Source organism: Botryllus schlosseri, chromosome 13 (assembly GCF_051294905.1).
Source record: "Botryllus schlosseri isolate E-star chromosome 13, Bs_hap1, whole genome shotgun sequence".
NCBI lineage: Eukaryota > Metazoa > Chordata > Ascidiacea > Stolidobranchia > Styelidae > Botryllus > Botryllus schlosseri.
The window spans coordinates 169,896-183,215 of record NC_137248.1 but is presented as its reverse complement, the minus strand read 5'-3'; the positions used below and the strand labels follow the sequence as shown (position 1 = coordinate 183,215).

Below are 13,320 nucleotides of genomic sequence, written 5' to 3'. Positions count from 1 at the left end.
AAAACGCTGCACACCAAATTTGATTCAATTCTAACAAGTATACGACTCCGTAGATCCAATTAAAATTTTCAATTTGTATTTCGAATTGAATGTGGACATGCTCGTCGACTGTCGGATAGCCGGCGGGATACTGTTCCACACATCAGGACCGGCATATTTGGTGGAGCGACGATCTTTTCGGTCGATCACATGATATTTGGACGACGTGGACGCGCGTGTGTTGTAATCAGGGCTGTGGAGTCGGTAAATTTTACCACCGACTCCGGCTCCGACTCTGACTCCAGACATTTTCAATATACCGACTCCGACTCCGACTCCGACTCCTGAATCTTTAAACGTACCGACTCCGACTCCGACTCCGACTCCTGGGTCTTTAAACGTACCGACTCCGACTCCGAGCGAGATAGTGTAATGGTTATGCGTCCGGCTTCTCGAGCGGTAGGTCGTGGGTTCGATCCCCGGCCGGGTCATACCAAAGACTCGAAAAATGGCATCCGCAGCTATCCTGCTAGGCGCTCAGCAATCACGGATAGCATGGAGGAGAAAAAAAACGGGGGCGCAGACTAGATGACCTCATGGGGCCGTATCGCAACTCCGTCGCCAAAGCATCTCGATGGTGCAGGCGAGAAAGAATATCATATCTCTCTCTCTCTCTCTCCGACTCCGACTCCAGCATTATTACCAATTTACTTCGAAAATTATATGCCACATTGTCGGCTGAATGACCATGCAAACACATGATTAACGGTGGCATGTTAAATTGTTTCATTGTGGCACCGCTCGAATTGTCCACTACGCAATTAACATGAGAGAAAGATTTGCTAAATATCCTTCCTTTTTCAAGTTTTTATAACATGGACTCTCTAATATCCTGAAATGTATGAATCATTCAAATATGGCAGATATCCAATCCTGTATAATAAAAATGTAGATAAAAAATCCAAGTGTAGCTCTTGTGTATGAGTCAGCAACTAATAAAGAGATTGAACTTACTAATTTTGTCATTGCACACTATCCTGATTACAAGCACACACACTCTTACTACTAATAGACATTGGTCATAAATGGAATTTAGTTAAGTAGTCAAAGACCATACATAGCCTATGTCTAGTCTACATCTACTTAATCAAGTATTCAAGGATTAGGACTTGCAGTCTTTCTTAATCATTTGTTCGACCCAAACGGCTAAGCTACACTCGAAATATTTTTAATTTTGTCAAGTGGGAAGCATCGTTTGGTCATATTTACACCATTTTTACAATTTTGCAAAACCAGCCGATGCATTTGCTCTGTCTCAGTATCACGGTATAATTCCAAAAATTGCAGCAATTTTGACTGCATCGCGAAAACGCATATTGCGATTTTTCCCCCAGTGCAACTGAGCTGTAATTTGCAAGTGATGTCTAATTTCATCTATATCAGAGGTGGGCAACTTTTTCAAAGGGACAAAGGGACACATGAGATTTATGAACCATTGCACGGGAAACTGGAATGTTGATAACCTTTTTTAGTCGTCCGATAGGAGCGAACCGAATTAGGTAACATTGCAAACAAGACTTATATTAATACACTCTAAAATTGAAAACAATATGTCATGCAACTGTGCAGTGGGAAATCGGGCCCTGGGCGAAATTTTTTTGCAAGATAATGACTGAATTATATCAATAAATATGTTCCTAACATAGATTTGGGGTCGCATCTGTATACCACTGGGCTCATTTGGCAAGGACAGGATTATTCGACGCTTAGACATAGCAAAATCGACGGTATCAGTGAACACTGAACATGCCTCTATCATTTTGTGCAAATGTTTTGTCGACGATCTCGCTGCGAGTGCACAAGCGAAGCCGCATGTTGGACGACACGTTATCTCCTAATTGCGAATATAATTAGACTCAATTCTGTGAATAATATGTATTTATAATTTTCAGAAGGGGGCTCAAATACTGAATGCAAGAAATCTAGTGACAATGAATCATGCGAAGTACCGAGAAAAATTTCAAGTCAAATAAATCTATTATGGAATATTCTACTTTATGGTCATATACGAAGATCTGGGATAAATGTGGCTGGCCCCTGGATACACCAATGCGTCAGAACTGTTGTTTTAGTCATCATCAAATTTCGCGGTCATGCTAATCAAATTTTGGTTGGCCTTGCAATTGTAGGCTACCTGATGTCATAAATAATTTCGAGAATTACCTCCCAGGCCACACCCAACCTTCTCGTGTGCCAAATTTGACCTGCGTGCCACGGGCTGGCCGCACCTGATCTGTATGGTTATTAATAACAGTGATTGGTGGTACATAAAAATTCTATTGAAAATTCTTTGAAAGCAAATGTTTTCATGATAGAGAAGCTGGAGTCGGAGTCGGAGTCGAAGTCAGGGTCATTCTCACAAACTCCAAATCCGACACCAGTCAGTATTTTCCCCACGACTCCGACTCCGACTCCGACTCCAGCTATTCTAGTTTTCACGACTCCGACTCCGACTCCATCAAGCGAAAATTACCCAGACTCCGACTCCGACTCCACCGACTCCGACTCCACAGCCCTGGTTGTAATTGTGCGATTTTGATTCCGAGGTAAAAAAAAAAGTCATTGAAATATTCGGGGCATAACGACCGCAGTGGAACTGATACATAAACTTGGCGATTTCTAGTTTCCGCATATCTTCTATGTTTAGGACACCGAATCTCCTCAGTAGCGACTTGTTGGATGGACAACCAGGCCCCTGTGGGGCTCTAGCTATGATACGGAGTAGGCTACCTCAAGGTTATAGTTTTTGCAGTGGCTCGAGTGCAGTTTTATTGGCAGCCCTCCAACAAAGCATGCCATATTCTAACTTCGATTGGAATAAGGCTTTAAAGAGTATCAGAAGAACCCATGCTGGCATGAAGCGTCCAAGGATGTAGAACAGGCCGCACTTCGGTGATAATTTAGTGTCTAAGGATTGAATATGACTCTTCCAGGACATGTCCGAGTCCAATAAAACCCCGAGATATTTGACATTATCTATGTTGGAAACGGGCTGACCAGCGATGTTAACGGTTAGGTTATTTTTTGAATTTACTGTCAGCAATTGGGATTTCGAGGCGTTTATGCAAAGGTTATTTTGGGCCGTCCACTCGTGCACTTTGGGCATTTGGTCACCAGTCAGCATGTCCACATTCAAGTCGAAATACAAGCAATTACTACTAAATGAATACTACTCCATCCTCAAGATTACCAGATCACGACCTGACCTATCGATCTCGCCTTCCATGACATACCGCCCCATTCCTTGTCGCTTGCTTTTTTCTATACGGTCTTATTTACTTTTCATTCATTGTGCAAGTGTAAGCCTCCTCTTTACATCGCCTAGGCCAAGATGGGTGCCTGATTCCATAGACTACTCCACGTCGCTTCGACACCAACCTATCTTTTCATTTTATCGCATATATTTGTGGTGTCTTGAACTGATAAAAATTACTAATAAACCAATGATGATGATCATAGCCTCCAGAGGTGGTCAGTAACGAAGTACTTCTACTTTTTCGAAGTACTCAAGTAGTTTTCCTCTACTTCTGGTACTTACTCAAGTAGATCTGAATTTCACTACTTATACTTCTACTTCATAATATTTTGTGATCTACTTACTTACTTTTCGCTATTTTCAGTTAGTCAAGTAGAAGTAGTTTAATCCTCCAATCAGAAAAATAGCCTGAGAAATTTCGGGGCTGTTTTCACGGAGTATCGTATTCATAAAAGTCGAGTTGAGCCTAGAATTTTGGTCGCGCTTTGCGCGCAGTGAATGCGGAGTATCCAGTATGATTTCACGAAAGTATCGGTGAATATAATTTAGGTCGCGGGTTGGCGTGGTTCCGTTCACACCGCATTGTCACCCTTCGCCATATCAAATATTTCATCACAGTATATATGGCTTATCATAATGTTTGAAACTGATGTTTCGCAATCTAGCATTTACTTATATCGTAATCTAGATGACCATGGCGTGTCCTAATCTGGAAAAGTGGACTCTGACTTTTCTTTAGTTTTAGAGCTGTTTTAGCATACCAACCTTCGAAACTTTCTGGACTAAAAATATTAAATACATGTTCCGTTTTTAGATTTATATTTCACTTTCAATTCCCAGTACCATATATTTGATTTCTAACTAATATCAGTTCTCTTGTCTGGATAACGTACATGTTGAAGTATAAAAGCAAGTGCAGTAATGCCTTCAATTTCCAGAAATAAAGCTACACAATATAGCATTTTTACGGTCCACCATATTTTTTATTAACGTTTACTAATCGCACAATGTGTTTACACCGTATCCAACACACCATCTCCGTAATGCTCTTCGACTAAACTACAAGCCTTATAATATGGGGGAGTGCGCAATACCACGATATTTTCTAAAACGTGCTGTTTGAGTAAACAGAGGATTAGTATCGCATTTCCATATAAATACTGTCATTTTCATCCCATGATGTGGACGAATGCTTATCCTTATGCTATCGAAAATTGGATACCTGCTGGTATGCATCAATATGAATCAAGCTCGTCACCTTTCGCATGGTCCAATTTGCACCTTTTTACAATCCATGTGAACGAATTAGGATCGTATTCACAACTACTTACTTACTTGAGTACTTTTAAAGTCAGTTAATTCTACTTCTACTTCAAGTAGTTTTAGGTTGCTCATAGAAGAAGTACTTCTACTTGTACTTGAGTAGATTTTTTCGTCGCTACTTCTACTTCTACTTGAGTAGCTTTCTTGACTACTTTGACCACCTCTGTGAGTAACCAGTATGATCTTGCGAAAGTATCGGGTAGGCGTGGTTCCGTTCACACCACATTGTCGCCCATATGAAATATTTGATCACTAGGGCGATTTTTTTTTTACCTAAAAAACGAAAGATTTTGACCTAAAAAATCTAAATTTTGACATTTTTTGACCTTAAAAAAGCAAATTTTGACCAAATTTTGACCTAACGTATGCAAATTAGGTGTTTTCCCAAAAAATGTTAGAATTGTACTACTTATCCTCATTTCTGGTTTGAATTGTCGGTCCCTACGAAGTAGTTTTCCCTGAAAAACTTGTTTGACTCAAAAACTGACAAATTTTTTCATGACGAAACATTATTTTAACAAAATTTGGCCCTATGATGAATTCCAGTACATGATGTACTATGGTGAAAATAATTAAAATTTGTTGTAGTACAACGAAAGATACTTTCCTGCATTCTCGGCCGGGATATCTAGATATCTAGTTCTAGATATCCCTGATTCTCGGGTAAAAAGTGTCTGTCTTTACTAAGTAGCTTGCCAAGGATGAAGATGTGGCGAGATAGCGTAGTGGGATAATCCACAGCTACAACACCAATGGGTTTTAGGTTCTAGTCCGACCGAGGTCGACTCCAGAATTCCTACCTGTGTTGGAGGTTTATCTAGGCTCCTCCTCGCCATCTCATCTGCGTAAGCGGTGTCTTATAAAAAGCATAGAAGTGGGCCGTGCTGCAAGTCGGCAGATACTCGGCGGATACGGAATCGAAAATAAGGAATATCGGCCTGGTGTAAATGACCATTGTAGTCGACAAACACCATGAATATACAAACAACAACAGCAAGAAGAATGGAGAAAGAACGTTCAACTGTAGCAGCTATTGGCTGGCAACACTGAAGTTGTGCGTGCGTACGCTGCTGGTGACACACCGTGTTGCTTCATTCTGACAATGGTATACATTGCAATTTTTGTAAGAACCATGCAATGCCCACGCAGTCTTGCTTCACTTAGAATATTTCGGTACGCTGAGCATAACACCGTGTCAACCTATTTGTTTCATTTGACTGTTTATGATTCACAACGAGCAGACAATGCGCCGTCTGCCACGGTAGGCCTATAAAGTAGGCTACAAACTGTAAAATGTCAAACGATAAGTTCACCGATTGCGCAAAATCTACGATACAAATAAAATGCAGGGTGCGAAAAATGTTGTCAATTTTGACATTTTTTGACCTAACGCTAAAATTTTGACCTTATTTTGACTTTTTTTGACATGTCAAAAAAAAATCGCCCTATTGATCACCATTTATATGGTCCACCATAACGTTCGAAGCTGATGTTTCACAATCTAACATTTACTCGTCATATCGTAATCTCACAGTCCATGGCGCGTCCTAACCTGGAAAAGTGGACTCTGACTTTTTTTTAATAGTTTTAGAGCTGTTTTTGTAATCTACCTTTAAAACTTTCTCAACTAAAGACATGAAATACATTTTCCGCTGTTAGAAGTAGTATTAATATTTCACTTTCAATTCTCAGTATCAGTATCGTAGACTTTAAGTTCTAATTAATATTAGTTCTTTTGTCTGGATAGCATATATGTTGAAGCATGAAAGCAAGTGTAGTAATGCCTTTAATTTCCGGAAATAAAGCTACACTATATGACATTTTTACGATCCACCATATTTTTTATTAACGTTTACTAATCGCGCAAAATGTTTACACCGTATCCTATGCAACTTCTCCGTGTTGCTCTTCGACCAAACTACGGACCTTGTTATAATATGGGGGAGGTGTGACATACCATGATATTTTCTAAAACGTGGGGTTCGATTAAACAGAGGATTAGTGTCGCATTTCCCTAACAATACTATCGTTTTCATCCCATGATGTGGACGAATGCTTATGCTGTCGAAAATTGAATACCTCCTGGTATGCATCAACAGGAATCAAGCTCGGCACCTTTCGCATAGCTCAATTTGCAACTTTTGAGAATCAATGCAAACGAATTATGATCATTTTCACAACTACTTACTTACTTGAGTAGATTTAAAGTCAGTCATTTCTACTTCTACTTCAAGTAGTTTAAGGTTGCTCATGGAAGAAGTACTTCTACTCGTACTTGAGTAGATTTTTTTCGTCGCTACTTCTACTTCTACTTGAGTAGCTTTCTTGACTACTTTGACCACCTCTGATAGCCTCTGTAAAGGCTATGACACTATGTCGAATGACTCTTATGTCCACCAGATGGCAATCGGCAATGAAAATAAAATAAACAAAACTCTTCTCGCGCGCATGCGCACTGCGTCAGGAATTGCTCTCTGGGTGGGCTTCGCACTACGTATCAATACAATGAAGACAGGAAATCGGCTTTGAAATTGGCTCGTGTTGAAACCAATTCAGGGCTAATCATTGGCGGATAAGGAACTTTTAACGCTAAATATACGCTACAACGATAGAATTCTCATCCGGCAATGAACCTGTATCAAATTTCCGTAAATATGCATTGTATTTGACGGGGCATCCCTAAAAGACGGAGGAGCGGAGGCAGCGGAGACAGCGGAGGCAGCGGAGAACGGACCCTAAAACGCGGAAGCAACGGAGCGGCGGAGAGAGCCAAAAATGCCGATTCCTAAAACACGGAGACAGCGGAACTAGCGGAGAGCGGAGCTTTCGGTCATTAACCTTTATAGACACGCGCGACATAGCGGACGGATACTGAAAGCGGAGTTCGAGACCCCGCGAAATGGACATAGCGGACGTTTATATAATATAGAAAGCGGAGATCAGGGCGTATAGGAAGATGTTTCGAAGCAGTGGAGAATAACGGAGAAGTCAGCCATGCAAGTTCAAGGTCAATTTGGCGACTGATTGCCCGTCGATGAGTTGACATAGCGGACGGATACTGAAAGCGGAGGTCGGGGCCCCGCGAAATAGACATAGCGGACGATTATATAATATAGAAAGCGGAGATCAGGGCGTATCGGAAGATGTTTCGAAGCAGTGGAGAATAACGGAGAAGTCAGTCATGCGAGTTTAGGGCCAATTTGGCGACTGATTGCCCGTCGATGAGTTGACATAGCGGACGGATACTGAAAGCGGAGGTCGGGGCCCCGCGAAATAGACATAGCGGACGATTATATAATATAGAAAGCGGAGATCAGGGCGTATCGGAAGATGTTTCGAAGCAGTGGAGAATAACGGAGAAGTCAGTCATGCGAGTTTAGGGCCAATTTGGCGACTGATTGCCCGTCGATGAGATGACATCCGCTATGTCATCTCATCGACGGGCAATCAGTCGCTAAATTGGCCTTGAACTTGCATGGCTGACTTCTCCGTTATTCTCCACTGCTTCGAAACATCTTCCGATACGCCCTGATCTCCGCTTTCTATATTATATAACCGTCCGCTATGTCTATTTCGCGGGGCCCCGAACTCCGCTTTCAGTATCCGTCCGCTATGTCATCTCATCGACGGGTGATCAGTCGCCAAATTGGCCTTGAACTCGCATGACTGACTTCTCCGCTATTCTCCACTGCTTCGAAACATCTTCCGATACGTCCCGATCTCCGCTTTCAGTATCCGTCCGCTATGTCATCTCATCGACGGGCAATCAGTCGCCAAATTGGCCTTGAACTCGCATGGCTGACTTCTCCGTTATTCTCCACTGCTTCGAAACATCCTCCGATACGCCCTGATCTCCGCTTTCTATATTATATAAACGTCCGCTATGTCCATTTCGCGGGGTCCCGAGCTCCGCTTTCAGTATCCGTCCGCTATGTCGCGCGTGTCTATAAAGGGTAATGACCGAAAGCTCCGCTCTCCGCTAGTTCCGCTGTCTCCGTCTTTTAGGAATCGGCTTTTTGACTCTCTCCGCCGTCTCCGTTGCTTCCGCGTTTTAGGGTCCGTTCTCCGCTGCCTCCGCCGTCTCCGCTGCCTCCGCTTCTCCGTCTTTTAGGGATGCCCTATTTGACGCTGGTCATTTTGTCACTTTGCACGGCTCGGCCGAAGCAATAAGCAATATTGACATTTCCAAATAACCTTAGATCAGCAGCCGACCTATACTATGTGCAGGATTGGTCAAAGAAATCGAAGAGGGAATTGGTTGCGAGCGTTGTCATTCATTTCCCTTTAATTCCAGTCTAGTCGAGACTATAGTACAATAGTAGTATTTCCTAGTCAGAAAACAATGTATCGAATAGGACTGAAAACTACTCGTCCAAGCATAGTAATAAAGGCTCCATATAATCAGACTGGCACCGGTGGTTGTATGTTTTCTGCAATCCGTTGCGCGTGACAGACGGGTTTCGTGCATAGAATAATTAAGTAACTCAATGTAACGTTGCGTGTGACGTTGCCACCGATTCCAGTCTGGCCAGTGGCCATATGTATGTTGTGTGGTGTGCAGGGTTAGGGTTAATGGCTGTTAAAAGACTTGGAAAGCTTGAATAGCCTCCCGGTACTCGGTCGATTTAGGTAGACGACCCGACCGCAGTTCTTCAAACTTTGTACCATCAACAAGTGATACTGTCATACCCTACTGGAATCTCGGTACGTTTTGCCTAATGCCTAATATAACATAAGAGCAGCGATGATTCTACAAGTTGAAGTACTTAAATAAAAAAATAAAATGTAGTTTGAGCACAGGACACCGATTCCATACAGGCTATCATTCGAATTCCGAAAACGTATGATATATAGATTCTGAGTGCCCGAGTGGCTGAAACCCCAAATTCATCGCAATTCATTTATTGAAGGGACACACATCAGTACTTTGATTCCTGGATACAATCGGTGTCCCATGCTTACACAATTCTTTATTTTGTCCTTATTTTTTAATAAATTACTTTAACATGGAGAATCATAGCTGCTCACATGTTATATTAGGCAAAACGTACCGAGATTCCAGTAGAGCTGTGATCATTGTGATGTAAGAGTATTGTTTTGGGGCACTCGTGGGCTTTATCGGAAAGTTGAAAGCAGTTATTAGTTATATTTCCAGAATCAGTAAGATTGTCTACTGCCTTTCATAAACTTTGCTCCGAAGACAGCTTGACCATCAACAACGATGTGAATCTCTGTGTGCGGCATTGCTTGAATAGCCTGAATCGGGAAGAAATCTTTCGATCCACAGTGTATCTAAATCTGTTCCCCATGACATTCAACCGATGTGTTTCTTATTGCCCATGGTTAATGCCCATTGCGAACTCAGGGTTAGCTGGTGAGTGGTGGCTGGTGCTGGCTGCTGGGTATATAATATATCCCTGACAAAGCTCATTACCCAAGTGATTTGCTTCCAATTTGAGTATTAATCTTCGAGTCGAGTATCACCCATGACGTCACATTGGTATGGATGATGTGTGAAGTTGGAATTTTTTGACCATGCCTATTTTTTTTTTACACTTGGAACAACGCTGTGGGTTGATCACGACTTCACAGATATTTCATTTCCCTACACCTTTTGTATACTGCAATTGGACCAATCAAGATTTACAGCCTTCAACATTGGAAAGTAACATCAAAACTATAATGTCAATGTGTGTATAAGGGCTGTTCAAAAATAACCTTTTTTCCTGAATCTTGCTGGTTACTTGATTAAATCGTTAGGTTGCCTTAAAAAAATGACGCACACCAAATTTGAATTCATTCCAACCAATATTCGCGGATTTCGTAGAGTTTAAAATTTTTTAATTTGCCTAAAAATTCCAAAAATTTTTTTTGCAAATTTTTTTGCCAACCCCATGAAATTGTTGCGCTGTCTTCAAAAACGATGCAAAACAAATTTGACTCAATTCGAAGCCGTAGAAGTGGAGTTATTTCAGTTTTTCTTTGATAATTCTGGGATTATCCTTGATTGGTGAATCTTCCCTGAATTATCATCAAAAAACTTGAATAACTCGGCTTCTGCAGCTTGGAATCGAGTCAAATTTGTTTTGCATCGTTTTTGAAGACAGAGCAACAATTTCATAAGGTTGGAAGGAAAATTCGAAAAAAAATTTTTTTTTGCATTTTTAGGCAAATTCAAAATTTTCAAACTCTACGAAATCCGCGAATATTGGTTGGAATGAATTCAAATTTGGTGTGCGTCATTTTTTAAGGCAACCTAACGATTTAATCAAGAAACCCGCAAGATTCAGGAAAAAAGGTTATTTCTGAACAGCCCTAGTGTGTATGCATGTGTTGTTACGGGCCGAGGTCTCTGCTCTGCTATATGCCTTGCCGTTCCGATAATGCTTTCATATGACCCTATATGCTGTTGATATTGGCATGTCACTGCTTCGTAACAACACCAATGAATTTTATTCCGTTACACAATATTAGATATGCAGTGAATCTGAGTCAAGAATCGCAAAGACTGCATATATTTTGTAGACAGGTTAGGCAAGATTGCAGCCAGACTTTATGTGGACACTTTGTAGTACCCTATTGCAGATATAACAACGGAATCGTTTCATGTCATAGAATGAGTCGATAAATTTTGGAAATGGTGTTATATCTCTGAATACAGATCCTTTTTGATATAATTCATTTTCTTCAGTATTAGGCTTCAGCCAAATTGACGTGGACGTGTAATCTGTTAATTTGGCAACTGTGGTCAAGTTGAAAAGATCAAGCATAATTTGGAAAGTGGCAGATTCTGCGGCATCAGTAGCGATGGCTTTTTAGGTGAGTTGATCCTATTCTTATAATCGTCTTGGGATAATCGTATTTCAAAAACTGGTACCAACTGATTTTTCAATTCTAACAGTAAAGTCGCTGTTGAAAGTTGTAATAAGTCGACAATTTTTTTTAGTGGGAAGTTTCTCCAATCAGACTAAAATTCCTTATGCCCCAGTATAGATTCTGGCACCACATATCCTGTATTTTGTTATTTAGTATTTATTGTAAATTGATTTGAACTCCTCTCAGAAGTCAATATGAATGTATAATGTGAATTGTCTTTAGTTCATACTGCTTTCTGCTACTATTTAGTAAAGATGAGGCTAGTTTCAGATGTATTCCTGATGAAATTGTGCTACACAACCCTCTAAACTTAACCTTGTCTAGTTGGTCTCTTACAATTACTCGCATAAGCATTAATACTGTATGACATACCTCTCACAGCTAATATTTTGTATACAAGCCAAATCGGATGATTAGACTTGAGTGCTCAAATCTACAATGTGTATTTATCCAGTATGTATGAATGTTCATTCACCAGCCAGAAAGAAGACTGTGAAATAATGCACTAGAATAGTGAGAAAACAGTGGCTAGTCGGATCTTTATGGCCCTATTTACTGCCACTATATCACCACCCTGAAGGAGATAAACATCCTTATTAAGCAATTAAAAGCAATGGATATAACAATAACTGAAAAGATCACAAAACATAAGCCTATAAACCCACCTTGACTTAGATCAGGTTGACTTTGAATGAATTTGGTACTTTGCTGCACAGGCTGCAACGGAGCTTGAGTTTATGTGGCTTCATGTATGTAGTGCAAGAATATAATATAGGCTACTCTATATTTATATATATTTTCAAATATTTGACATCTGTGGATCTTGAATAATAATACCATCCAGCCGACACAAGCTGGTAAGCCTAACCCAAGTTTTACAAATAGATATATCTTATCGGTATGAGGAAAGAAGCTTTTATTTCTGTAGCAAAGGTCTGAAATGTACAAACTTTATTGATTAATTGATATGTCTTCTGGAAACATATGCTCTGAGCCAATGATATACTGTTACAGCACTTTTCCAGCATCCTGTAAATTATCCAGGGTGTTGGCTCAAAATGCAGTGTGGTGGTCAGATGAATTCTAATTCTATATTTTGATTAATTGGTTCAAGTCTCTCTTTATGAGATGTGTTCAATATTCTAAGACTTCTTTATTTGCTATTGCCAATGTTTATGCGGCTACTTTTATTGTTTGATTACTTTGCTTGTCTTGTTTAAAGAGGTTTCTGGGCAGTTATTTATAGGCAAACAGTAGCTTGGTGATGGTGACTTTAAATTGGAATCTGAAAGTTGTCCAAACATTGGTTTTTACTGTCTTGCGTCATGATAATTCCTAGCTTCTCTTCCCTGCTTTAATATGCAATTCAGGTAACAGTGATATCCATAATCTTGCTTATTTACAAGCTTTTGAGTTTTTCTTTTATGTTGGCATAGTCCTTCCGAGTTTATAATGGTATTAAAGCTATCTCCCAACTAAATGGGTAGCCCATAACCAAAGATATGGCATAGTGGCGGAGGCGGACTGCTTGTACAACTCTAGGTTAGGTACTATGGTATAGCTTGCAGAGGAAAGATACTGGCACAGTGATGACGAAATCCCTTCTTCCATCAAACTCTAGACTTGCAAACAGATATAGGCTATACCTGGAAATCCTATCTTTCTGGATGGTAGCATTGATCAGATTGTAGAATGGCTGCAGGATTGTACACTGTACAGTCAGTCAACAAAGTTACTGACAAGCGACAACCATAGTGTGATAGATGAGTTTATCTATTAATGGATTTACAGTTAATATGCATAGATCTACCTTAAAAATCCTATTT

The 13,320-nt window shown here is 40.5% G+C and overlaps 1 protein-coding gene across 2 annotated transcripts in view; it reads left to right on the top strand.

Annotated features, from left to right (window-relative positions):
• Positions 1–11,016: 11,016 nt before the first annotated feature.
• The window catches only part of LOC145454442 (cGMP-inhibited 3',5'-cyclic phosphodiesterase 3A-like), a 23,445-nt gene continuing 21,141 nt past the window's right edge, over positions 11,017–13,320 (top strand). Inside the window, exon 1 of one of the 2 annotated variants that reach the window (XM_080332431.1) lies at positions 11,017–11,437. The gene's annotated coding sequence lies outside the window, so the exon portion shown is untranslated. The remainder of the gene's footprint in view (positions 11,438–13,320) is intronic. The other variant, XM_080332430.1, reaches the window with a different exon arrangement.